This window comes from Tenrec ecaudatus, chromosome 10 (genome assembly GCF_050624435.1).
Source record: "Tenrec ecaudatus isolate mTenEca1 chromosome 10, mTenEca1.hap1, whole genome shotgun sequence".
Taxonomy (NCBI): domain Eukaryota; kingdom Metazoa; phylum Chordata; class Mammalia; order Afrosoricida; family Tenrecidae; genus Tenrec; species Tenrec ecaudatus.
The window spans coordinates 113,667,031-113,693,906 of NC_134539.1; the positions used below are offsets into that span (position 1 = coordinate 113,667,031).

The 26,876-nt window shown below is 39.3% G+C and overlaps 1 protein-coding gene across 2 annotated transcripts in view; it reads right to left on the reverse strand.

Moving 5' to 3' along the window:
- Positions 1-26,876, reverse strand: part of NLK (nemo like kinase) — a 164,499-nt gene that overhangs the window by 82,192 nt on the left and 55,431 nt on the right. The window lies entirely within an intron of this gene.

Here is a 26,876-nt window from a genome sequence, read left to right on the forward strand (position 1 = left end):
ATGCCTGATATCTGATCCCTTTGATACCTCATGATGACATAGTGCTTCTTCCATGTGGGCTTTACTGCTTTTCAGCTAGATGGCCACTTGTTTATCTTCACGCCTTTAAGTCCTCAGACACTTTATCTTTTGATAGCCAGGCACTATCCGCTTTCTTCACCACATTAGCTTATGCACCCATTTTGTCTTAGGCAATTGTGTCAGGGAAGATGAGCATCCCAGAATGCTGGTTATTAAAACAAAGTGCTCTTGTGTTAAGGGAGTACTTGAGAGGAGACCCAATGTCCATCTGCTGCCTTACTACTTAACAAATAAATATATGTACATAGATGTTACCCTATTATATAAAATGTATTTACATATGTACATATCTGTATTTAGACCTCTAGAAGTGTCCTTTGCCTCCTAGTTATTTCCTTCCTCTTGTCCCACTATCATGTTCGGCTTTCATTCAGAGAAGTATTTTTTAAATTGGATCCCCCCACCCACAACAAAAAGAAAAGAAAGCACTGCATACGTGAATAAAACAGAAGGCCCAGTGCTCAACAACATAAGAAACAAAGGACACTGATCTAGATATATATAGAATTCCTACAAGTCCATTTTTAAAAGGTGCTCAACTAGGCATTTGGCAAATGAGGATAATCTAAATAGGCAATAAAATGTGGGAAAGGATCCTAACCTTCATTAGTCATCTGGGGAAATAAATATTAAAACCATAGTGAGATAGTGGTGCTACATAATCACCAGAATGGGTAATATTTGTAGAAATCTGACACCACCAAATGTTCTGTGAATATGCAGTGTGATTGGCAATTCTTATCCACTGCTAATAAGAGTGGGTTTTCATTGGTGCGAGCACATTGGAAGACAGGTGGATCTTATCAGCTAAATTGAAGATATGTATACTTTATGACCCAGCACTCTGACTCCAAGATAAACATACAAGTAGCTTCAAAACAGCAATATCTGTAATATCCCCAAATTGAAGGCAACTCAAATATCCAAATAGTGAAATGGAAACAAAAATTATTATATATTCATCCAATGAAATACTTTACAGCAATTAAAATGAACTACTGCTGCATACAACACAGATGAATCTGAAAAACATAATTTTTGAACAAAAGAAACCAAACACAAATAAGTACATGTGGTTAAGATTTTATTTATACAATATTAAAATTATAAGCAAAGTTCTTTAAAAAGTTTGAGGACGTACAAAAGTTAGAATTCTGGTAATCACTGGGGAAGGGTGGGCGTGGAAGGATCTTACTGCTGCAACACCAACTTCTCACTTGGACGTTGGTTACACAGGTGTATACTTTACGAGAAATCACTGAGCTGCACATTTGATATTGGGTTATGTTTCTCTTGTCATCTAATTAAAGAGTTTTTTTTAAAAGCAGCTCACTCAGTTGAGTTTTCCAGCAATAGAAAGCACTTTAGCTTAAACTCTATATAATGCATACATTTAAAGGAGGAGGATCACCAATTAGTATTCGTAGAGACGTATTTGCTCCAATAGCTCAAAAAGATTTTGTAATGTCCTGCCCTGAGCCACTGGCTCATTCTATTAAGAGAAGTGTACTATAGTTTCTTTCTTATGCTTTGGTCGAATTCCAAAGGAATTTGCTTGCTTTAAAAAAATAAATGTTTCTTCATCATGACACAAAAATATGCTATTAAGAAGCATTCCACAGGAGAGAGTGCTGTCAGCAGAATTTAGGATAACAGTCCCACCCCTAATCTAATCACTGCTCACATCTCCTAACTTCTTCCACTGTGAGGGAAACTGCTGAAACAGCTACAATACCTAGATGTGCTTCAGCTTTTTAATTAGTTAGCCTTTTAAAAATAACCAAAACCCAAAATATTAGACAAACAAAACAGGAGGCAAGACTTCCAGCTGGAGCAAGCAGAGAGGTCAGCAAATCCTCTCCTCCACAAACAACTATAAAACTGGACAAAGCTGTCAAAACAACCATTTTAGGGCTAGTACTCTTATTAGGTGCTGATTATTATTATTGGAGCTTATATTATTATAATAACTTATTATTTAGTTCCAACATGTAGTAGCCCTATATACAACAAAGAAATTACTAACATCAAACAAGTTTAAAAGTATTTATGTAAGGAGTGGAGAGGTTTGAGGAGCCGGCCCCAATCCCAACTACTACGTGGACACCTGTCCGTCCCTGCAAAAGAATTTATTTCGAAGGATAGCATTGAATCTGCAGCTCTGGGAGAGGGACATATCTGACTGGAGCACACGGGAGCAGTTGAAGGGGGAGGAGAGAGTGGAGAACATCCTGGCCCACCAGGTCTTGAGGACGATGTTTCCAATTAGAGCAGCCAGTCCACAGAGAGGACCACATGGCCAGCCCTACTATGAGACATGACATCCCTGACTGACTCATAGCCCTACAGGGGACAACACCGGAGACACAGTGTGGGACTTGTGCACGATCTGATACTGCCACACTGAGGCAAAACACTAAGGGGTCGACAGAACAGCAAGGGAACGGAGCAGCGAGGTCCCCAGCGAATGCTAAAGGTGGACTTTGGGGCCAGGGAGTGGTGCCCCAACAGACTGGACTGGAAAACAGTCCTTGAACTAACTACAAGCTTTTCTTTCTTGTTGTATTTTGTGGTTTTTTGTATATTGTTGCCTGGTTTTGCAGTCTTGTTTTTGTGCATGTTATTATCTCCGCAGGTCTGTCTAAATAAGATAGGCTGGATAAACAATCTGGAGGAGCAAACAATAGGACCGACAGTTCCAGGGGGACATGGGAAAGGGGGAGATGGTAGGAAAGGTAGTGATGTTAGGAAACCCAGGGACAAGGAAACAACAAGTGATCCAAATTGGTGATAAGGAGGGTGTAAGAGGCCTGATAGGGCGTGATCAAGGGTAATGTAACCAAACTCAAATGAAGACTGAGCATGATAGTGGGACAAGAGCAAAGTCAAAGGAAATACAGGAAAGAGCTAGGAGGCAAAGGACATTTATAGAGGTCTAAGTAAAGGCATGTACATATGTAAATATATTTATATGAGGATGGGGAAATAGGTCTATGTGCATATATTTATAAATTTAGTATTAAGATAGCAGAAGGACAGTGGGCCTCTACTCAAGCACTCCCTCAATGCAAGAATACTTTCTTCTATTAAATTAGCATTCTATGATGCTCACCTTCCCGACACAATCGCTGAAGACAAAGCGGGTAAATAAGCAAATGTGGTGAAGAAAGCTGATGGTGCCCAGCTATCAAAAGATATAGAGTCTGGGGTCTTAAAAGTTTGAAGGTAAACAAGTGGCCATGTAGCTCAGAAGCAACAAAGCCCACATGGAAGAAACACACCAGCCTGTGTGATCACGAGGTGTCAAAGAGATCAGTTATCAGGCATCAAAGAACAAAAATCAAATCATTGTTAGCTCACCTACCTGACATGCTTCACTGAAGACAAATGGGTGCATAAGCAAATGTGGCGAAGAAAGCTGATGGTGCCCGGCTATCAAAAGATATAGCGTCTGGGGTCTTAAAGGCTTGAAGGTAAACAAGTGGCCGGCCATCTAGCTCAGAAGCAACAAAGCCTACATGAAAGAAGCACACCAACCTGTGTGATCATGAGGTGTTGAAGGGATCAGTTATCAGGCATCATCAGAACAAAAAATCTTATCATAGTGAATGAGTGGGGGAGTGCAGAGGGGAGACCCAAAGCCCATTTGTAGGGCACTGGACATCCCCTTACAGAAGGGTCTCGGGGAGGAGACGAGCCAGTGAGGGTGCTATGTAGCAATGATGAAGCATACAACTTTCCTCTAGTTCCTAAATGCTTCCTCCCCTTCCCCCTCCCATCATGATCCCAATTCCACCTTACAAATCTGGCTATGTACACTGGTACAGATAGGAACTAGAAACAAAGGGACTCCTGGGTGGATGATCCCTTCAAGACCAGTGGTGTGAGTGGCGATACTGGAAGGGTAGATGGAGCGTGGGTTAGAAAGGGGGAACCTAATACAAGTATCTACATGTGACCTTTTCCCTGGGGGACGGACAACAGAAAAGTGGGTAAAGGGAGACATCGGATAGTGCAAGATATGACAAAATAATAATTTATAAATTATCAAGGGTTCATGAGAGAGGGGAGAGTGGGAAGGGAGGGACAACATGAGCTGATGCCAGGAGCTTAGGTGGAAAGCAAATGTTTTGAGAATGATGAGGGCAATGTATGTACAGATGTGCTTTATACAATTTAAGTACGTATGGATTGTGGTAAGAGCTCCTAATAAAATGATTGACCAAATAAACTTTTAAAATCAAATTAAAAAGTATTTATGTATGGAAAATTGCTGAACTTTAGGCAAGAACAGTCAGAATTGGAGGCACTGTTGCCTAGGGTGCAACCCCAATCCTATTACCCACACAGTCCGTGTTCTACTGAGCAGGGCTGGCCAGGAAAACCAGCAGAATGTGAGAAATCCTTACTCACTGGTACTGACAATCACAGGATCACAAAAAAAGAGGGGAAAGTACAGGGAGAGTCAGCAGCGCGACTAGCTGAGGTTAATTTCCCAGTTAGGGAGAGGGTTGGACTAACAAGGAGATTCTGGATATGACAGAGCCATAAGGGGCTAGATAAACTTTCTACACATCCATGGCTGACTGGGAGGTTGCCCACTCATGAAAGAGAGAACCAAGAGTGCTCAGCAAAAATGAAAAACTGGGGTACGCTTGAAAATGGAATGAGCTCCATAAACTACACATGTATTGATCAATAATCAGTCTTAACAGTTGGGACTAATTGAGCACAGCTTTTGACCAATCACTGGCTGTCTGCTAAATTATGTAGAGAGTGGGCGAAACATTCAAGTTACTATTTAAAATATGCAGAAACTTGAATGCTACTCACCAAGAAAGAAAGTGGTTCTGTATACTAAATCCAAATGAGTTACTACAAATACACAGAACAGCAACCAGGGCAGCATTCAACAGCAGTAGGAAATCAGGTCTGGAGCTGCTATGATATAAATTCAAACTCACTGCCATCAAGTCAATTCTGACTCAAGATGACCTTACAGGATAGAGGAGAAATGCCCCTTTGGGTTTCTGAAATTGTACATTTTTACAAGACTACAAATCTATAATTTCACTTTTCTCCCACAGATCATCTGGTGGGTCTGAACTGCTGACCTTGCGGTTAGCAGTTCCATGTGCCACCAAGGCTTCTTTTGCTATTACAAAAAAAAAAAAAGGAAAACTCACTGCCATTGAGTCAATGTTGACTATTAGCAACCCTGCAGGACCTGCCTCTGTGAGTTTGCAAGACTATAACTCTTTATAAAGGAGTGAAAGCCCCTTTCTCCCCCTTATTTCTCCTTCTGAGTGGGGAGTGCAACAGTTTTCAACCTTCCTAATTCCCCAACCCTTTCATACAGTTCCTAATGTTATGGTGACCCAGGAGCTATATGATTGTTTTTGATGCTACTTCATAACTGTCATTTTGCTACTGTTATGAATTGGGGGACCCCTGTGAAAGAGTCATTCAACCCGCCAAAGGGGTTGCAACCCACAGGTTGAGAACAGCTGGGCTAGTGGTTTCGAACTGCCAATCTTGTGGATCACAGCCCAACTTATAACCACTAAGCCACCAGGCTTCCTGCCTCTTACTACTATATACCACTTAATGTATCCAAGTTTTAAAAAATTTTATTAAAACAATAAAAACTACAAGACATAAACAGAAAACGATGATACATTGGGGGCAGTCACTTGAAAACTATTTGTGGATGGGCTCAGATGTTGAATTCATTAGACAAAGACTTTAAAAGCAGTTATTATGAATGTTTTCAAAGAAATAAAGGAAATAATATTTAAAACATTACAGAAAATGGAGATAATGGTTTAATACATGGGGAATCTTAATATAGAAATATAATTCTAGAGCTGAAAAGCACAATAATAGAAATTAAAAATAAGCAAGATTGGCTCAATAGATCTGAAATTGCAAAATCAAGTAACCTGAAGATAGATCAACAATAGTTAAATAATCTCAAAGGAAGGAAAAGAAATTAAAAATTATTATTATATACTTTTATTGAGCTCTTTACATCTATCACAATCCTTACATTCATCCAGTGTCAAGCACATTTGCACATATGCTGCCATTATCATTTTAAAAGCATTCTCTTCCCACTTGAGCCCCTGATATCAGCTCCCCATTTCTTCCCCCTCCCTCCCCAACCTACCCTCCCAAGCAAAAATCGTTTTCAGATTTTTTGTTCTTTGATGCCTGATACCTGATCCTTTCGACACCTCATGATACACAGGTTGGTGTGCTTCTTCCATGTGGGTTTTGTTACTTCTGTGCTAGATGCATCCAAGAACAAAAATAATAATGTGCTCCCCTTTCTGATACAAGCGCCGGAGACAAATCGGTGCATAAGCAAAGGTGGTGAAGAAAGCTGATGGTGCCTGGCTATCAAAAGATATAGTGTCTGGGGTCTTAAAGGCTTGAAGGTAAACAAGCAGCCATGTAGCTCAGAAGCAACAAAGCCCACATGCAATAAGCAAACCAGCCTGTGTGATCACGGGGTGTCAATGGGATCAGTTATCAGGCATTAAAGAAGAAAAAAATCAAATCCTTGTGAATAAGGGGAAGTGCAGACTGGGGATCCAAAGCCCATCTGTAGGCAACTGGACATCTCCTTAGATAAGGGTTGTGGGGAGGAGATGAGCCAGTCAGGGTGCAGTGTAGCACCGATGAAACGTATAGCTTTCCTTGAGTTCTTAAATGCTTCCTTACTATCCACTATCATGATCCCAGTTCTACCTTACAAATCTGGCTAGATCAGAGGATGTACAATTGTACAGATAGGAACTGGAAATCCAGGACAGATGATCCCTTCAGGACCAGTGGTGAGAGTGGCGATACTGGGAAGGTGGAAGGAAGGTGGGGTAGTAAAGGGGAACCGATTACAAGGATGTACATGTGACCTCCTCCCTGGGGGGGTCGGACAAAATAAAAGTGAGTGAAGGGAGACGTTGGACAGTGTAAGATATGATAAAATAATTATAATTTATAAATTACCAAGGGTTCATGAGGGATGGGGGAGAGGGGAGGGAGGGAAAAAATGAGGAGCTGATACTAAGGGCTCAAGTAGAAAGGAAATGTTTTGAGAATGATGAGGGCAACAAATGTACAAATGTGCTTAACACACAATAGATGTATGGATTGTGATTAGAGTTGTACAAGCCCCCAATAAAATAATTTTTTAAAAGTTTTCAGATAACATTGAGTGTACCAATACACATGTAATGGTTGTCCTAGAAGGAATAAGAAAAAGGACATTAAAATATATGAAGATATCTAAAGTGAATCAGAGGCATATACAGAGGTACCTCCCCCCAAAACTAGAATATTTTTCAAAGCTATGTATTTAAATTCCTTTTACAATACAACCTTATCACCTTCAAAGTACTTACTCCCCATTACACTGACACATCTGTCAAGTCTGCAATTGCATTCTTGGAAACATTTTCAAGCTCATCTGTTTGGATTATTGACAGCTTATCTCTCATTTTCTTTCTTCACCTCTTCTATGTCATCAAATGACTGTCCTTTCATGTCTCTCCTCATTTGAGCAAACAAAAGAAGTCACAAGGAGTGAGGTCAGGTGAGTAAGATGAGTGGGGCAAAAGAGGCATGCTGTTTATTGCCCAAAAGCGGCACCCTGAGACAGCTGCATAAGCAGCAGGTGCATTGTCATGGTGGCAAAATCAGTCCACCGTGTGCCACAAATCAGGCCTTTTTTGTCACACAGTTATGCAATCTTTTCAGAATCTCTAAATAGAAAGCTTGACTAGCAGTCTAACCTGGTAGGATGAACTCCAAATGCACTATGAGTCAGCATTTTTGTCTGTTCAGGAAGTTGACAGATGTTCAAAATGAGGTTTGTCACCAATGACATTTCACGTCTTTTAAAACAATAAAACCACTCATATACCCGAGTTTTTTCCATAGCACTGTCCTTGTAAGCTGTGTTCAACATCACAATTTCTGTGGCATTTTCCCGGAAGAAACAAAATTTCACAGCCACACGCTGTTCTCTTAAATTGACAATCAAAAAAAAAAAAAAAAGAAGAAAGAAAGAGATTCAAATGAAACTGCTTTCATGAAAAAATTCACTGTGACCAAAGAACCTTCCCAGGCGATGCCACTGGGTACACTAACTCTGAGTTGCTTGATGTCTGTCTAGTGGGGAAAATGTGTTTTGTTGTTGTTTGAGGGAGCGGGGGCGTGTGTTAACTTCTCATATAAACCATGAATGGATTTTAGACTTTTCCTTAATTCTAGCCCCAATCTAAAAACAATTAGTTCTTGTGATGTGACCCTCATGACAAGCTCACTGAAGATCTGGGTGTACAGGAAGTATGGCGAAGAAACTAATGGAGTCTGGCTATCAGGAAGAATAGTGACTGTGATCTTAAAAGGCTTATTTTCAAAGAGGCAGCTATCTAAAATGAGGTGTCAACTAAGTTCACGTGGAAGAAGCACACCAGCCTGTATGATCAAATAATTGCAAATAATACAATCCAAATCTAAAGGACTGAATGGAATCAGAGCTCCAATTGTGACCAACTTGTTTACAGAAGGCTGTGGGTGACAGGGGAAGCCCAAAACCCATCCGCAGGGAGCCCAAAATCAATCTACACGTGGATTGAGCCTCCGGTCATAGTTGAGCGATGTGAACATTATAAAGTCAGGTGTGACAGAGTTAAGTCAAATGTAGTATCCTGTGATTTCCCTTTTGAATAGCCTGTTGACGTGAATGCATAGGAAGGTAGACCGTGGCATGTGCTCTTAAGGTTAACCCGTAACTCCCTGTCATTGGAACTCTCATGTGATCCACTTAAATGGAACATTTTCTGTTTAGTTTTTCAACTGAGGGTTTTAACTGTTTTACTTTGTTATTCTCATTCGGTTTTTGTTGCTGCTGCTGTTGACTTGTTTTTTAATGTTATTCAGCATACGAAATACAGGACAGGTAGATCTCTAGAGAGAGCAACTGGATTAAGGGTTCCTTGGGGGTGTGGCCAACGGGAAGCTAGTAACAATGAGAACAAGAAATGTAGAAAATGTTCTAAAACTGATTGTGGTGGTGGTTGGGTGGCATGACACATGAATTATTCACCAATAAAACTGTCGTGGGGGATAGAGTGGCTGAAAATTTCCCAAATCTGATGAACAACCTCAATGGACAGATACAAGGTGCTTAATAACAAGTGTAAAAAAGAGATCCATACCTACATACTTCTCAGTCAAACATAGATCTAAGACAGGGAAACTCCCGAAAGCAGCAAGAGTAAAATGACATGATCAATAAATGACTTTAAAAGAAATAATGGAGGCTAGGAGGCAATGGAATGACTTAGGGTGCATATAAATGAAAAATTTGAGATCTAATCCCTTCCTTAAATAACAAAAATTTATCCTACAGAAAGCAAAATGAAAACATAACAAGCAGAAACTAAGAACATTTGTTCACAGCTGACCTGCCTTAAAAGAATTCCTAGAGTCAAAGGAAGTGACTCCAGAAGGCAATTCAAATCCACAGCATGAAAGAAAACGCTCTAGATGACTGGCTCTACAGGGCAGAACAGAACTGCCCCACAGAATTTCCAAGGCTTTCATTTTTATGGAAAAAGAGAGCCACATTTTCTCCCCGTGGGTTCAAACTGCCCACCTGCCAGTTAGCAGCTGAGCACTTTCATTACCGTACCACCGGGACTCCTGATATCACATTCAGATGTAATAGATATGACAACAGCACCAGGAGAGGGAGTGTGGCTCTATCAAAACAAGGGTTGGGTATTTTACCCAAGTTTATCTGAAATAGGTTGAGATGCATTAATATGTTTACGGAATTCTCTAGATTAGTAAAACATGATTTTAATATACAAAAATAAAGTTTTTATTTAAAAAATCAGCATATGCCTTAAAATGGCAAATGAAAAAATACTTAAACAAAAAACAATAAAAATAGACATAAAAAGAACAAATAGGCAAACATGAATTCAATCAATAACTACAATAAATATGAGCTATACAATCAAAAGGCAGCGGTTGTCTGAGTAAAAAAAGAAAGCAAGATTCAACTACATGCTGAATCCAAAGGGCACATTTTAGAGTTAAATAATGAAAATTAAAATTAAAAAAAAATAGGCTGAAGTGAAAGGATGGAAAAATAAGTACCATACAAACAGTGACTATAAAAGGGCTGGAGAAGTTGTGTTAACATAGACAAAATAGATTTCAAGGCAAGGACTATTAATTGAGACAATATGAGGCGTTTCATAATGACAAAAGGTTAAAGCGTCAGGAATAGAACAATTGTAAATATATATATAACTAAAATCAGAACTCCAAAATAAATCAAAAGTTGGCAGAAATTCAGAAAGACTATTAAATGATTATATTTGAAGATTTTAATGTCATACTCCCAAAGATAGAACTAAATAAGCAAGATATACAAAGTTTGAACACTACTAACTATTTAATCTAAGGGATATTTACAGAACAACCTAACAAAAAGCAAAGTAAGCATTCTTTTCAAACATACCTGAACACTCTCTAGGAAGTTCAAATCTCAGGACAAAACCCAAGTTTCAGTAAGTTAAAAAACAATGAAATTAGTCAAGTATGCTTTTCTACTCACAACAGAATCAAACTACAAATAGTGGAAAGAAAAATACCTGGGAAACCCCTAATATTAGGAAATTAAACAATATACTTCTAAATAACCCAGAGGTCAAAGAAATCAAGAGGAAAATTAGAAAATGTTTTGAAAAGACTGAGTGGAGTGCGACTCGGAGAGACTTCTTTATATAGTGTTTCCTAGGCTATAAATCTCTACAGGTAGTCTCACCTTGTCCAACAGAGTTGTTGGTGGTTTTAAACTGCAGACTGCTTAACTAAGAGCACCACCAGGTCAATGAACTAAAGAAAGTTCTCAATAATATATAAGCTTTCAGCAAAAGAAACTAGAAAAAGAGTAAATTAAACCAAAGGAAGAAAATAAGATAAAAATATAAGCCAGTAAATTAAGCAAAAACAAATCAAGAAAAGCAATGAAATACTCCTCATGAATGTCAATGCAAAAAGGTAGAGGAACTACTTTTACCCTAGTGGCCTCTTCCTTGGTTCTTAGGAGATTAAGACTTGGAATAACTGGGATGTCTTCCAGGACACACTGGAGGATCCTCACTAGCAAGTGGGAGCTAGCCAGTCCTAATTTGGGAGAACAATATCAAGTAGTTTCAGAAGGAATGATTTAGGGAACATCCAAGACTGGCCATTAAGAGCCCAAAGAAAATGGGGAGCTGGTATCAAAGGCTCAAGTGGGAAGAGAATGCTTTGAAAATGATGTGTAAATGTGCCTGACACATTGGAGGAATGTATGGATTGTGATGAGATGGAAGAGCTCCCAGAAAGAGTATTTAAAAAGAAAAAGCGCCCAGAGAACTAGGAGAATGAGAAGTCCTTTGAGACGCACCTAGTTTCATGGTGGGCACCTTCCTGGATCTCTCCAGTACAGCTCTTCCTTAAGATCCTGACAGTTTAAGTATGTCTTCCATGGAGTCTATATGGAAACTCTATATCCATCCATTCACCTCTGACTTGATAGCAGTGGGTTTGGTTTTGGGGGTTTTAACATTCTTCAATATAAAGAACTGTCGACAGTGGACTTATCTGATGTGATTAAGAAAAGCACAAACTGCACAAGTAAAAATAATGGGACCTCATACAAATGAAAACTTTAGATAAAAAAGCTATGACGCAGAACATCTGCCAGACTCTAATAATCAAAAGTGCATAAAACTTAACAAAAAGACAAATAATTCTGTAATTAAATGGGCTGAGGATTTAGACATTTCACTGAAGAGTATATCCAAACAGACCCGACATAAAAGGATGCTCAGCACCACAACCAAAACCACATGAGTTATCACCTCACCCCAACAATAACCAAGTTTTAAAAGAAAACACAAAACAACAAATGCCACAAAAATGCGGAAAGATTGGAACCTCACACACAGCTAAAGGGATTGTAAAACGGTTCAACCACAAGGGAGAGTGCTAGGGCGCTTCCTTGGAAAGTTGGAAATAGAAACGCCCTACCATCCAGCAATCCCCCTACTATGTGCACTTCTTACAAAAATAGGCACTGTGATGCAAATCCATATGGACACCCACGTTTATCACAGTACTACACACAAAAGAGAAAAGATGGAACGAAATCTCAATACCCATCAATGGAGAAGTGGCTAAACTATCATATGTACACCCAATGGAATACCACACAACATTAAAGATCAAGGAGTCTGGGAAATACATCATAACATAGATGAGCCTGGAGGGTTTTATGCTGAGTGAAATTAGCTAATGAGTCACAATAGGACAAGTCCTACATATCTGTGGCAATCAGCCTTGGGAGCTGGAGGTCAGATGTGATCTCCATGCCGTTTCCCCAACAAAGTGCACGGCATTAGGAAAGGAGAAATGGCAACAGCGAACACACGAAGACATGGATGGGATAAGTGATAGTATAATGAGGGGATTGCAATGGATGAGCGGAAACAAATTGTGAATAAATTGTTGAATGTAGAAGTGTTGCTTGTAAACTTTTAGGTTATTCATAAACTTAAAAATAAGAAAGAAAATCAAATGCACAAAACAAAATTTCTTATTGTAACCAGTTTAATCAAAGTATCTTTTACAGTATTCTTAATTTTTTTGTAGTCTGGTTTCTAAATTTGAATTAAACATTATCAATTTCATGACTTCTCACTGTAATTTTGCCTACTTTGGTCTTTTCCAAGATTCTTTTGTAATTAACTAGGGGATGTAGAATTGAACAAAATTCTAGATTTAGCTTTGGTAGTCCAATGCTCTGGATAACTGGTAACGAGGGTTATTCGTGTCTTTCAATTAGTATAGTTTTTGTAGTACGTATTCCATTTTTTTATTTTCCTGTTTTTGTTATTCATTTTTAACATTATTATACCATAACCGGAGAGTACTGTATATACTTAAAATATTCATGCTGGAAATATTTACTATTTATGTAAACATTCAAATATATGTATTTAAAATAAAGTACATGTTCCTATTTCCTTTCATTCCCTCAAAAATGTATCTTCCTATATTGCCAAGGAAAGCAATATAGTTTTGGCTTATTTGAACTAAAATCCTTTTTGAGAGATACTGTGTCCTACTCAAGTTATTATGGTATGTATCTCTTGTACTTATCAGTGTTCATTTCCTATGCTTTCTTATTATTTTATCAGGAATACAATTTTCTGGCATGCTGTGTAAGAAACATCTCAGTTTTACAAAGGAAGTTTGGAATATAGACTAAGCATTTTCATTATATAGGAACTAAACAATATTTTCAAATGATAATGTCCAGGAAGATAATATGTTGTTAATGCAAATACAGAACACTACACATTAGAATTCAAGTGAGGATAAGTTCTGAATATACAGAAATGGCCTACAAATTCTTAATATATTTGGGTTATGTTTCCAACAAATATGAAGAGTGGGGGGAGTGCAAGTTATTAGTTTATGTATTTCATACTAGGCTACTGATTCATAACATAGATGCTTTAGATGAAAGCTATGTTTTTGAAAACATTGTACCAGCAACTATTATAATTTACTCCCTGAAAAATTATAATAAAAACCGTAATGAAGGAAATGAAATAAATCGCCCACAATAACAATATAATAAAACCCTGCAAACAATTCCCCACCCCCACCCACCCCAGAACAAGTACTGCTATTCTGACACAGCATTCTAGCCTTGGCTCTGGTACTGAAGCCTGCTGGCCCAGGCAGAGAGCAGAACGGCTCTAAATGAGTAGAGTGATCATAATCAGCTAACAATGATCCATCTGGGGAAATAAAGGAGGGTGGGCTCAAAAGCTGCAAGCAAGAGATAACAAGGGCTTTCTCCCCATGGCCTTTGGGTGAATCACCTGTTCCTCTATGGCTCACTTAATAAAGGGTTGGGGAGGCTTGGGCTGCCCAAACACCTGGCAAGGGTATGTCTATCTGTTGACTGATGCCCCACCCCTAAACCCCCAATTCATTTTTACCAGCAAATGACACCTGCAACTCTTCGAAGGGGAAAGACTATTTTCCTCCATTTGAAAGGCCAGTTCATTACTTGGTGGGAAAGAGATGAAGGTGCCATCCCAGGTTTAGAACTAAAGGATCCCAGTCTTTTTTTAATCAAACAATAATTAAAATTGTACATAACTAGCTTAAAATAAATAGAGATCACATAATTACGAACTATATAATTGCAGGTAAAGAGCGGTATGACTGGGAGGGGGTTGCTTCAGCCGCAGCTCGCTCATTAGCCAAGGTGGAGAAGCCAGCTGTTATACCCAGGCTAGAATTTCAGGTGTATGTTACACGTTAGTAAGATTCTCAATCCTCCTCCTTTGGGATATGAATTTAAAAGACAATGTTGAGTAGAAGGAGGTATCTTTTGTTTCAGCTATGATAGAAACCTGGAACCTAAGGGGGGCAATCAAAGGGAGTCATGTAGCATGTGCTGAATACAGGAAACCGGTCTCCTGTTGAGCCTTTGAGAGGAACTGCCTCCTAACAGCCAACCATTTAACGAATGGAGAGCTAATTCAATGGTTCCACAGTGTCAATGGTGGGGATCAGAGAAGGTGGGCACACAAAACAAAAACCTAAGATGAATTTGGAGCTGGAATAGCATCAGTTTGGTCTTTAAGTTTCCTTCCTGACCTTCTGGGTTGCCACCCCTTTGGGGGTCGAACGACCTTCACAGGGGTCACCTGATTCATAACAGTAGCAAATTTAGTTATGAAACAGCAACGAAAATAATGTAGTGGTTGGAGGGGGCTACTACAACATGAGGAACTGTATTAAAGGGTCGCGGCATTAGGAAGGTTGACCACTATCAACTGCTACCAAGTTACTTCCACGCTGACCCTGGTCTCTTGACTCCTGGAGAGCCTTGCTCTGCTTGTTGTCAACTTCACCTCAGGAAGACTTAAAACTATCGAGGAGGATATGAAATACTGGTCCACTTGCAAAAAAAAAAAAGTCTTATCTGAAAAGGACTATCTCCAGAATCCAGAACTGGTAACTAAACCCTAAGCCACAAATCAGAAGAATACCGTATAGACTTGTGTATATGCCAAGTTTCCCAGCACACTTTTAAATGGTTTTTGTGGTTAAAGTAGGTGCCTCCGCTGATATTCGGGTCGGCTTATACTCTAGTATATGCGATAAGTAACTGCCAGATCTTAAGAAAGAGGCTGGGGTCACAGGCTTTCTACTTCTCTCCCAAGAAGTGATCTCTGCCCTGCTTTTAGAGAACACAGTAGGTTTAGGTGAATATTATGGTGGTGTGAACCCCAGGCAGAAAACTAACTTTTCACTAGACCAAGGCTCAACAGGGAATCTTTTCTGTGGAAAAGGAATTCTGAAATGTTTAATTTGTTAAGCAGAAACTACATCAAATATACTATATTCAATATAGAAATAAAGTGAGAACAGACTGATGGAACTGTTGGCAAAATTAGCAGGTGACGTGGTCAAAGTAAGTTCCTGAAAGAGTTTATAAAGCCAAAAACAATTTCCCTTGGGAATTTAATCTAAATGGGCATTCTTTACATTTTCAAATAACAAAAACTCAAATCAGATCAACAAAAACCAACCAACCAAACAAACAAGACCTCAGTCAGCTCTTAAGCAATATATGTGACTAAACTTACGAGACGATTCCATACCCGCTTCCCAAAGTATGTCTTTGGAGCTCGGTTTCAAGAGTTCACCACTGAAGTTAGCCACAATAATCCTAAGTGAGTGACATGGTACTGAGTCTACAGCATTAGGAACAGAGAAGCCTTCTGTGATGCTCACCCACCTGACATGATCGCTGAAGACAAGTGGGTGCATAAGCAAATGTGAAGAAAGCTGATAGTGCCCAGCTACCAAAAGATATAGTATCAGGGGTCTTAAAGGCTAGACGTTAAACAAGGGCCACCTAGCAGAGAAGCAACCAGCCCACATGGAAGAAGCACACCAGCCTGTGTGATCATGAGGTATCTACCTTATGGTAACAGGAACCAAAAGACACCCCTCCACCCGACCCCCCCAAAAAAAACCACATTGTTGAGAACGAGGTGGGTCAGAGCACAAACCCCAAACCAATCTATAAACAATAGAACATCCGCTCACAGAAGGGTCACAAGGAAGGGGTAAGTCAACCAGGGTGCAGTACAGCATGGATGAAACACACAACATTCCTCTGGCTCTTTGAGGCTTCCTCACCCCCAACTATCATGACCCCTGTCCTGCCTTTCAGCCTTTCAGTTCTGGCTAGACCAGTGCATGCACACAGGTACAGATAAGCGCTCATGGCACATGGAATCCAGGTCAGATAAACCCCTCAGGTTCAGAAAAGGGAGTAGCAATACAGGAGGGTAGGGGGATGGTGGGAGAAGGGAGGGGGAACCGATTGCAATGATCGATGCATTAAACCCCACCCAGGGAGATGAACAACAGGAATGTGGGTGAAAGGAGACAGCATTCGGTGTAAGATATGAAAACAACAATAATTTATCATTTATCAAGGGGTCACGAGGTCAGGAGGGGAGTTAGGGAAGGAACAAAGAGGAGCTGATACCAGGGGCTCAAGTAGAAAGTAAATGTTAAGAAAATGTGATGACAACATATGTACAGATATGCTTGATACAACTGATGTATGGAATGTTATAAGAGCCCCAAATAAAATGATTTTTTTAAAAAAGAACAGATAGGCCAATATAATTGAAAATCCAGAAATAAATCTATACATTTATGGCCAATTAATTACAACAAGGTTGCCAAGTTTAGCCAATGGGAAAAGAATAGTCTTTTCAACCATTGTTCTTGGACTTCCACAAGCAGAAAAATAAAGTTGGGCTCCTACTTCATGCCATATACAAAAAGCAGTTCAACATGGATCAACAACATATACATATGCCAAAACTATAAAACGTCATATAGGGGTAGATACTCAAGGTCTTGTATTTGGCATGAAAACCTAGATATGAACCCCAAAGCACAAACAAAAGAAAATTGGATACAATGGATTATAACAAAGTACGTTTTTAACAAAGTGTACATCAAAGGACATTATCAAAAAAGTTAAAAGATAAAACCTACTGAATGGAATAAAATGTTTGGAAATCATGTAACTAATAAGCATTTAGTACTCAGAAAATGTAAAATAATAGGGGGAGGGGGGCATCTAAAAGTTTGTGGGAAACAACCATTTATCTTTTCATTACATTTTTCATGAAGGTTTTAAAAGCTCTCTCATACAACTCAACAGCAAATGGCAAACAACCCTGTCACACAGGAAAAAGACATGAATAAAACACTTCTTCAAGGAAGAAATGACTGAAAGCACATGAATAGATGCACGGTATCACCTGCCATTGCTTTCACCTACCATTGCCATTTTTGTTAGTAGTAGTTGTGAAATGCAAATGAAAACTATGATTAGAGGGAACCGATCACAATGATCGACATATAACCCCTTCCCTGGGGGACGAACAACAGAAAAGTGAGTGAAGGGAGACAGCAGTAGGCAAAGGTTATCAGGGGTTGGTAGGGGGCAGAGGACATAGTGTGTACAACTTAACAGGTATAGTTTCCGTTTGGGGTAATGAAAAGTCTTAGAACTAAAGAGTGATCACAGCTGTACAGCATTGCGAATACTATTGAATTGTACACTTTAAAGTAGCTAAATTTTATGATGTCTATAGTACCACAATGTAATATTTAGAAATGTCTATTATTGACACTGATTTTTATCCAGTGATAACCAGTTAAAAATGTATCTAAGTGTATTTCCAAATTCATTATCTGTCAATAAGTGCAAGCGTGTGCACGCACACACACATTTGGCCCTATAAGAATTATTAAAACATTTAGTGGTTATCTGAAGCAGCTGCTCTTAGCTTCATATGTGGCTGAATACAATTTTCACTCACACTGTAAACTGGAAAACAGGAGTGCATCCACATCTCAGAGAGTGAGTGCAAACAGATTTCAACCCAGGGTAAAGGGTATGAAATACATGGTTGCTAGCACATTGATTTCTCTTACACTTCCGGAGAGCAACCTACACAACCCATGTCACTCTTCAAAAACATTTACAACATTGTAAAATTTCAAGAAACACAGGAGTCAAATGTAACAAAACGAAGCTCCCCTCCTGTCTCCAGTGAACTTTTCTTGTGATTCCCCCTGAGAGGGAGGGAGGGAGGGAGGGAGGGAGGGGCTGTCTGGAAAAGGACAGCGCTTCCAAGATTGAAGGATGAGAACCACTGGAAAACCATTCATTTTTACGTCACAGGGTAAGTGGGCACCCAACTATGAGCTACTCACCACCAAGTAGTGCATGATAATGAGACACAAACAGAAAAATGATGGATGATCAAAGTAATTTTTGCAAATGAAACTTTTTGAGATACTTGTAGATTCACATGCAGTTGAGTAATAGAGATTCCATGTGCCTTTACCCAATTCCTCCAATGATAACATCTACCAAAACTACCCATCCTAGTACAAGATCAATCAGAATACTGACAATCATACAGTCACAAGGGTCTTGTCACATTGCCCTTAACAGGTATCTCCGTTTCCTTTTTAAAGTCATCCCACTCTCCAATTTTCATAAAGTCTTACACAAGGTAGTTTAATAGACCTTCGGGTCATGGTTTTTGTAACCTGGAATGATACAAAATGACCCAACAAAGTCAGGAACTCAAAATGGGATGCATTACTAAGCAAGTAGAGAACGCTGAAAGCACAATGGTTAAGTGCCCAGTTACTAGCCAAAAGGTTGGCAGTTCAAACCTCCCAGCCACTCTGCAGGAGAAAGACGTGGCAGTCTGCTTCCATAAATATTACTGACATGGAAACCTTATGGAAAAGGTCTACTCTGTCCTATATGGTTCCCTGTATGTTGGAATAAACTCAACAGCAATGGGGTTTGTATTTGATTTTCACTACAAGTTCTAAAAATTATTTTTATGTAATGGAAATAAACACTTTGTTGTAGAGTTTGAACCAGTAACCTTCCAGTTAGCAGCCAAGTATTTTAACAAGTGTAACCTGGGCTCCTATGGTAAGTAGACCAACGATAAAAAATGGACAGAATAGGAACTACACGGTGCCCAGCTACCACTACACCTACTGCTCTGAAAAGGGTCACAGTAGAAAGTCTAGATAGAATGGGAGAATAATGTGGAACAATGCTCAAAATAATTCAAATGACCAGGCTTACTGGTAGGACAGAGATTAGTGGAATCTGAGATCATCCTCAGGCCTGGCACTGAGCTCACACCAGTGCCTAATTTCCAGCCAGACAGGTTTCTAAGGGGAACAGTAACACCAGTATGCGCTCCTAAGAACAAACCATTTGAGATCAAAAGGGCAGCATTTATGCATGGACAAAGGTCAGAAGGGTTAGAAACGAGGAGGGATGGCACCAGGAAGCACAGGGAGGATGTGAAATAAAGATAGTACATTGTGGGTATGCAATCATGGACATGAAACAAAATATTATGAATGGTTGAATGGAAAACTGATCTATTCTGTAAACCTTGACACTATTTACAAGAAAAGTTAGAAAAGAGAAGTGGGTAAAATAAATAACATACTATTAAGCTATCAATGTGTCGAAGGGAAAGAAAATCAAGAGTGAAATCACAAATTTGAGTAAATGAAACTGCAACATACCAAAATGTATGTGATGCAACAAAGGCAGAAGGGGAAATGGGCAAAAGATTTGAAAACTTTATAAAAGATATGCAAATTGTTATTAAGTATATGTAAAAATGCTCCATACTACTAGTTCAAGAAATACAAGTTAAAACTGCAATGATATTCCAATTCACAAGAATGGCTAACATTAAAAAACAGCTCCAACAGCTAATTCAATGAGCATGTGGAGCTGCTTGCTGGTGGGAATGGAAAACGGTGGACACTTACAAGCAATGTGGCAGTCACCTTATAAAGCTAAACTCACAGAGTGGGGAGGGAGAAAAGAGGAGCTGATACCAAGGGTTCAATAGAAAGCAAATGATTCGAAAATAATGATGGCGACATATGTACATATATTCTTGATACAATTAATTTATGGATTGTTATGACAGCTGTTAAGAGCCCCCAATAAAATGATCTTTTAATTTTAAAAAAAAAGCTAAACATATACATAACACATGACCTAGGAATTGGTCGCGTATATATTTATTTACCCAAGATCAATGAAAAGGATAAACATACAGTTTTCATAGGACTATTCCTAGCAGCATTATTCATAATAGCCAAAAACATGATCTAGTGCCAAACAACTGATCGACAGATAATTTTTTTTACTATATTTGTACTATAGAATGAGTCGATACAAAGAAATTATTATTCATCTAGCTCAGAAGCACACACGGAAGAAGCACACCAGCCTGTGTGATCACGAGGTGTTGAAGGGATCAGGTATCAGGCATCATCAGAACGAAAAAATCTTACCGTAGTGAATGAGTGGGGGAGTGCGGGATGGAGACCCAAACCCCATTTGTAGGCCACTGGATATCTCCTTACAGAAGGGTCTTGGGGAGGAGACACGCCAGTCAGGGTGCGATATAGCAACAATGAAAAATACAACTTTCCTCTAGTTCCTAAATGCTTCCTCTCCCCCGCCCCCACTATCATGATCCCAATTTTATCTTGCAAGTCTGGCTAGACCAGAGAATGTACACTGGTACAGATAGGAACTGGAAACAAAGGGACTCTTGGGTGGATGATCCCTTCAGGACCAGTGGTGAGAGTAGGGATACTGGGAGGGTGGGTTGGAAAGGGGGAACCGATTACAAGGATCTACATGTGACCTCCTCCCTGGGGGATGGACAACAGAAAAGTGGGTGAAGGGAGACTTTGACAGGGCAAGATATGACAAAATAATAATTTATAAATTATCAAGGGTTCATGAGGGAGTGGGGTTGCGAGGAGGGAGGAGAAAAATGAGAACCTGATGCCAGGGGCTTAAGTGGAGAGCAAATGCTTTGCTAATGATGAGGGCAATGAATGTAAATGTGTGCTTTACACAATTGATTCATGTACAATTGTGATAAGAGTTGTCTGCCCCTAATAAAGCAATTAAAAAAATTAATTCACACCAACATAGAGGGACCTCGAGAAATATGTTAAGTCAAACAAGTCAAACATCAAAAGCTACGTGTATGCTATGATGGATCCTACTTAGTTGAACCACTGGCAAAGATACACTTATGGAGACAGAAAGTAATCAAAAGTTGCCTGGGATTGCACTTGAAAGGAGGGAACCAACCTCAAAGGAACAGTAGCAGTTTTACATCTTGACTGAAGTAGTAACTGCACATTTGCATGTAACTAACAAAATTAATCAAATTGCACACTTAGAACAGGTGAACTCTATTGTATATAAACAAAATCTTAGTTTGAAAAAATACACAATTGGAAAACAAAAAGAAATGGTACTTCACCTCACTAATAAAAGAAATGAAGCTTAAACCATGAGCTATTATTTTTTTCCAGAGACTTGGCAAATTTTTTACTACTAAAGAAAGGTGTTAATTAGTACAATATTTCTGGAGAGATTGTTCATTTAAAAATGAGTGGACCTTTTGACTTAGCAAATCTCTTCCTAGAATTTGTACCACAGAATCCGACAAGTTAAATAAGACTATGTTCACCGGAACCCTGCTAGCACTGCCAGGGAAGCACTGAATGGCTAACTTCAAGGTCGGAGTTCAAACCTACTAGTTGCTTCTAGCAGATAGGGCTATGTGCTCCCATGAAAACAGACAGCTTCGGAGATCTCCAGAGGGTTCCTAAGAGTCAGGATACGCTTGCTGGCAGTGTGGTAACAAGAATAGTGTTGGGAACTATTCATAAGAGAAAAATAATTAGAAGCCTCCAGTATCTTCAATAATAAGTGACTGGTTAAATAAAAAAAGAGCCATCCAATTAAATATGATGTGGCTTATACTGTGTGTGTCTTCATGGGTGTACAAGGATAAACAGTGTTAGTTCCCTTCCTCTTGCAAGCATTGTATGCAGATAGCCTTCACAAAATGTCCACTTTGTACTTGGGAGAACTGTTACACATTACTGACAAATAACTACCTTTTCAGTACCTGTCTGTGTACTTCTGCTCCTGTAAATAGTTACAATTTCAGAAACCCACAGGGGTCGCTCTGAGTCAGCATTGACTTAACCCCAGTGAGTTTGGGTTTCGGGGCGGGGATGGGGGGTATATGAAAGAAACTTTGGTGGCACAGAGGTTAAGTGCTCAGCTGCCAATCAAAAGCTTGATTCAAACCCATCAGTCATTCTCTCTGCAGGAGAGACATGGCACTCAGTGTGGCTTGAAAGCCCTCTATCCTATAAGTCAGAATCAACTCAATGGCAGTAGGTTTGGTTGGGGGGCAGGAGGTGGGTGTGGGTACATGAGGCTATATTTTCTGCCTAATTCTTAAGATGATTAATGAAAGCCCAAAAAAGGGCCTTTGGCCATCACTCAGTGTTATCACAAAAGATCTGACCATTAGAAAACGTGAGCAACAATTTCATTGCAAGAGCGTGTGCTGACTCAAAAATTGAATTAGTTATTTTAATAATTTACTTACAGGGTGCTCTGTGGTAGATAAAGACTAACAGAAGGTTCTGGGATATACTTTTTAAGACTCTATTATCTGGCTCCCAGTTCCGTATAAAAAAATGGCAGTGTTGGATCAGGTCATTTGTAGTTCTGAGGAAAATTAGTTTATTAAAAACCAGTCAACATTGTAAAAATAGTATAGAATTGACAAACACAAAGTGAAAAGAAACAAACTATTATCAACTAATATGGTGTGTCACTTGTAAACAATCACTAAAAAAAAAAAAAGGAGTAATAGATCTTTGTGGATTTAAACCCCGGCAATAGTCACCATACCAAATACAGAAACTCCACCAGTCCATTGGACTAGTAAAAACAGGACTGACAACAGAAAAGGTATGAGTTTGACTGGCTTCCTCGTTGCTAAATTTTAAAGCCAGTTATCTTACTTGAAGGTAAAAATGTATAAGTAGCTGTCATTATAACTGGATCAGCACCAGGTAATATGTCTAATATTTCCCACAACTAATTCAAACAACAAAGAATATTAACACAGTACTGCTTACTAGTGGTAAGTAATTTACCATGACTGCTTTAAAGCAACAGTAATTCCTAACCCAACGGTCCCGATTATCAAATCAAGTAAGGATGGTTCATTGATAAAACTGAAATATAGATATGACAAAACAACGATGTATAAATTACCAAGGGCATATGAGGGAGGGGGGAAGGGGGAGGGAGGAGGGGAAAAAAAGAGGACCTGATGCAAGGGGCTTAAGTGGAGAGCACATGCCTTGAGAATGATTGGGGCAGGGAATGTATGGATTGTGGTAAGAGTTGTATGAGTCCCTAATAAAATGTAAAAGAAGAAAAGAGAAAAAAATGATTAGGGCAAAGACTGTACAGATGTGCTTTATACAATTGATGTATGTATATATATGAACTGTGAAAAGAATTGTATGAGCCCCAATAAATTGTTAAAATTAAAAAAAAAACTGAAATATAACACGAGATTCACCTAACAAATAGAACCATATCTAACAAATTTGCCCTACAACTTAGCATATCTCTCAGCTCCCCCCATCTCCCTCTGCTGTGGGAAGATATAGCTATCAGCACACTTTAATGCAAACAAGAGTAAATAACCTATACAAAATTTATCCAAGTTGGACCACAGAGAGGCGATGTAAGTTTTCTTGTTTAATGCCTAACCAAACAAAGCAGGTTAAACACACACACAGCGAAACTCATTGATTAAACCTTAATAAAGGAAACAATTACATTTAGGAGCATGGCTAATTACAAATATCATTAGCATGATTTTTTTAAACCTCCATAATCGAATCCAGTAAAACTATTGCTATAAGAGTATTTTGTGTGTAGTTGCCTTTAGTTAGAGATTACACAATAAACAGAACTGGCAATATGGACCCTGAACCTTGGTGTCTCATTATTAAGTTATATCCTGGACCAAAATGAAATAAATACAAGCTATTGGCTCAAAGTTCCCTTAGAGGGAAGAATAAGACTCCCTAGTATGACGCTGAGCTGGAGATGACGGGGACAGGCATGTGCTGCTGCTGCACATGAGACAGCCAGACAAAACAAAGCATGAGAAGCAAGGGCAAAGTGCCATCCCATCACTGTTTAGACCCTCCGTGTCTTACTTAGGGCAGAGAGAAGGTCGTGCCTCTGGTCTCCTGACGGAAGAGGAAATGATACTTCATCTACCAATAGTAAGTCCCGACCACCAGTGGCTTGCTTGTAAAAGTAAATTAAAAAAATGTTTAAGTCTCATTTGTTTACTGAGGAAAATGAAGGTGTGTCCGTATGGCTCCCCTCTTCTCTCTGCTAGTTGGAAGTAGAGCTAGGACTCAGAAAGGAGAAAGGCGGTCCACAGAGAGGTTGCTGTACTATTTACAATCCCAACACAGATGGTTGACAGCCATTTGCTTCTCCTTCAACACTAGAGATCCGATGCTACAATGCAGGAAGATGAAAAAGTGCAAGATGGCTGATTGAACTGTGGGGTGGTATGATGTCTGGAAAAACCTCCCATTTCCAAAAAACTTAAATCTATACCAGCTGACTCTGTATTTTCTAGGGTTAGTTCTGTTCAACTAGGCCCAAACTAGTATATATTGCACTTTTTCCTCATGGGTAACATGATAATTTTACACAATAGGCTGTCCTACAATAGACTGTAGGGCTTATACTTTTTGTCATTACCTTAAAAAATAAATTCCCCTCCCCTACCAAAAAAATAGCAAGTCAGTATGAAGTCCAGAATACTAATTGTTTAATCTTCTGAATTCAGGTATGTAGATACCATTATTTTTAAACTTTTAAATAAGTGCTATGTTCTTGACCTACAAAAGAATGTCTGGGCTGACAGTCTCTTGAAGCTTTAATCAGGGATGCACATTACACTTCATTATTGAGCTCTGAGCCCTTGCATCAGGAAGTGAGACTTGGAAAGAGAACCGTATAGGAAATGTCCAAATTGTTAGATTCTCCACTTTCGTTTCACAATTTCAAAATAAGTTCAACACTTAGAATCTAACACAATTTAAAAGGACAGGAGAACATGTTTGGGGAGAAGATGACTTTTCCATATGAGCCAGCTATTTTAGAAAAAATCCCAGAACATATTTGCAGCCAGAATCTGATTTTTAAATGTAACTTTAAGGATTGACATACAGTTTCCTTCATAAAATTGAATACACTAAAAGATACATCAGAGCAAGGGTTGCCTGACATCCTGGAGGAAGAATATAATTAATCACGCTTCAACTATATTTATTTTGTAATTGCAGAAATTTGATCATAGACCACTCCATAACCTGATTATGAGGCGAATTTTATTGACACCTTTACTGGATTTATAAGAAAGTCTCTGAGGATTGGAATGTATTAAAATACAAGCTTTGGTTCAAAATTCCATTAGACAAAGACTGTAACTCCCTATTCTACTACAATCCGGAGCAGCAGGATCCCTGCCTCCAGAAATGATTTTGAAAAGCACACCTTTTTAAAAAGATAGCTTTTCTTCCACAACTCTATGAATTACAGTCTGAAAATTCAGAAAATAAAAGGTTCTCACTCATTCACTCACTCACTGCCACTAAATCAGTTCTGACTTATGGAGACCCTATATATAAAACTGTCCCTATGGGTTTTGAGACTGCAACTCTTGTAAAAGCTTCATCTTTCTCCCAGGGAACCACTGGCGGTTTCAGATTGCTAACCTTTCAGTTAGCAAGCACCCAACACGTGACCCACTACCACAGTTAAAGCACTGTAACCCCACCTATGTATCTGTTGTTAATCTGAATTAGGAATAGACTCAATCTGTCTGTGAATCTGATATTCAAGAAACTCCTTCCTAGGGTTCAGGCCTTTGTCCTGATTGACAACCTTCTCAGGTAGAGGGGTGCTGCACTGCCAACAGGAGCTAGACCAGAAGGACAGAACAGGAGGGGCAGCGACAGTAGTCTAATGTGACACGTGACAGCACCAAACCTATCTCCCCATGTCCTCTTCCAGGAAGACAACTCTTTTCTATCACTTATAACCAAACCGGCCAACAGAAGCAGCTACTATGTATGCCTCCCCAGTACGCCTTCCATCTTGTTCCGGTAGGCAGACCTCACTCACCCCCTACTCAGAAAAGCTTCTCAGAAATTTGAAAAACTGGGAGATGAGGGAAGCCCCTCTCCTTTCGTGGTTATGGAAGAGCTGTAAGGATGTGGGCTAAGAGCTGCCTCACCGTCCCCCTGCCTTGCAAGGCAAGGGGAGCAGAAAGTGTTTTTCTTTTAATGACAATTTACATAGCATGACAGAATGAAGAGTTAAGAGTCCTGATAATCTTGCATTTTACATAGTGCTCATGTTAGTTATACTCATAGCCATCTCAGGTCTGGGTGTGTGAGCCAAATCTCACAGTTACCTTTACTTGGTACTGGTTTTACCTGCATAAAAATAGTAGCTTTTGTCTACCCTTTCCTTCACCCCACAGATCATTAAACATTGTCATTTGCCCTGAAAGCAGTGGTTCTTAACCTTCCTAATGCCATGACCCTTTAATACAGTTCCTCATGTGGCGGCGACCCCCCAACCATAGAATTATTTT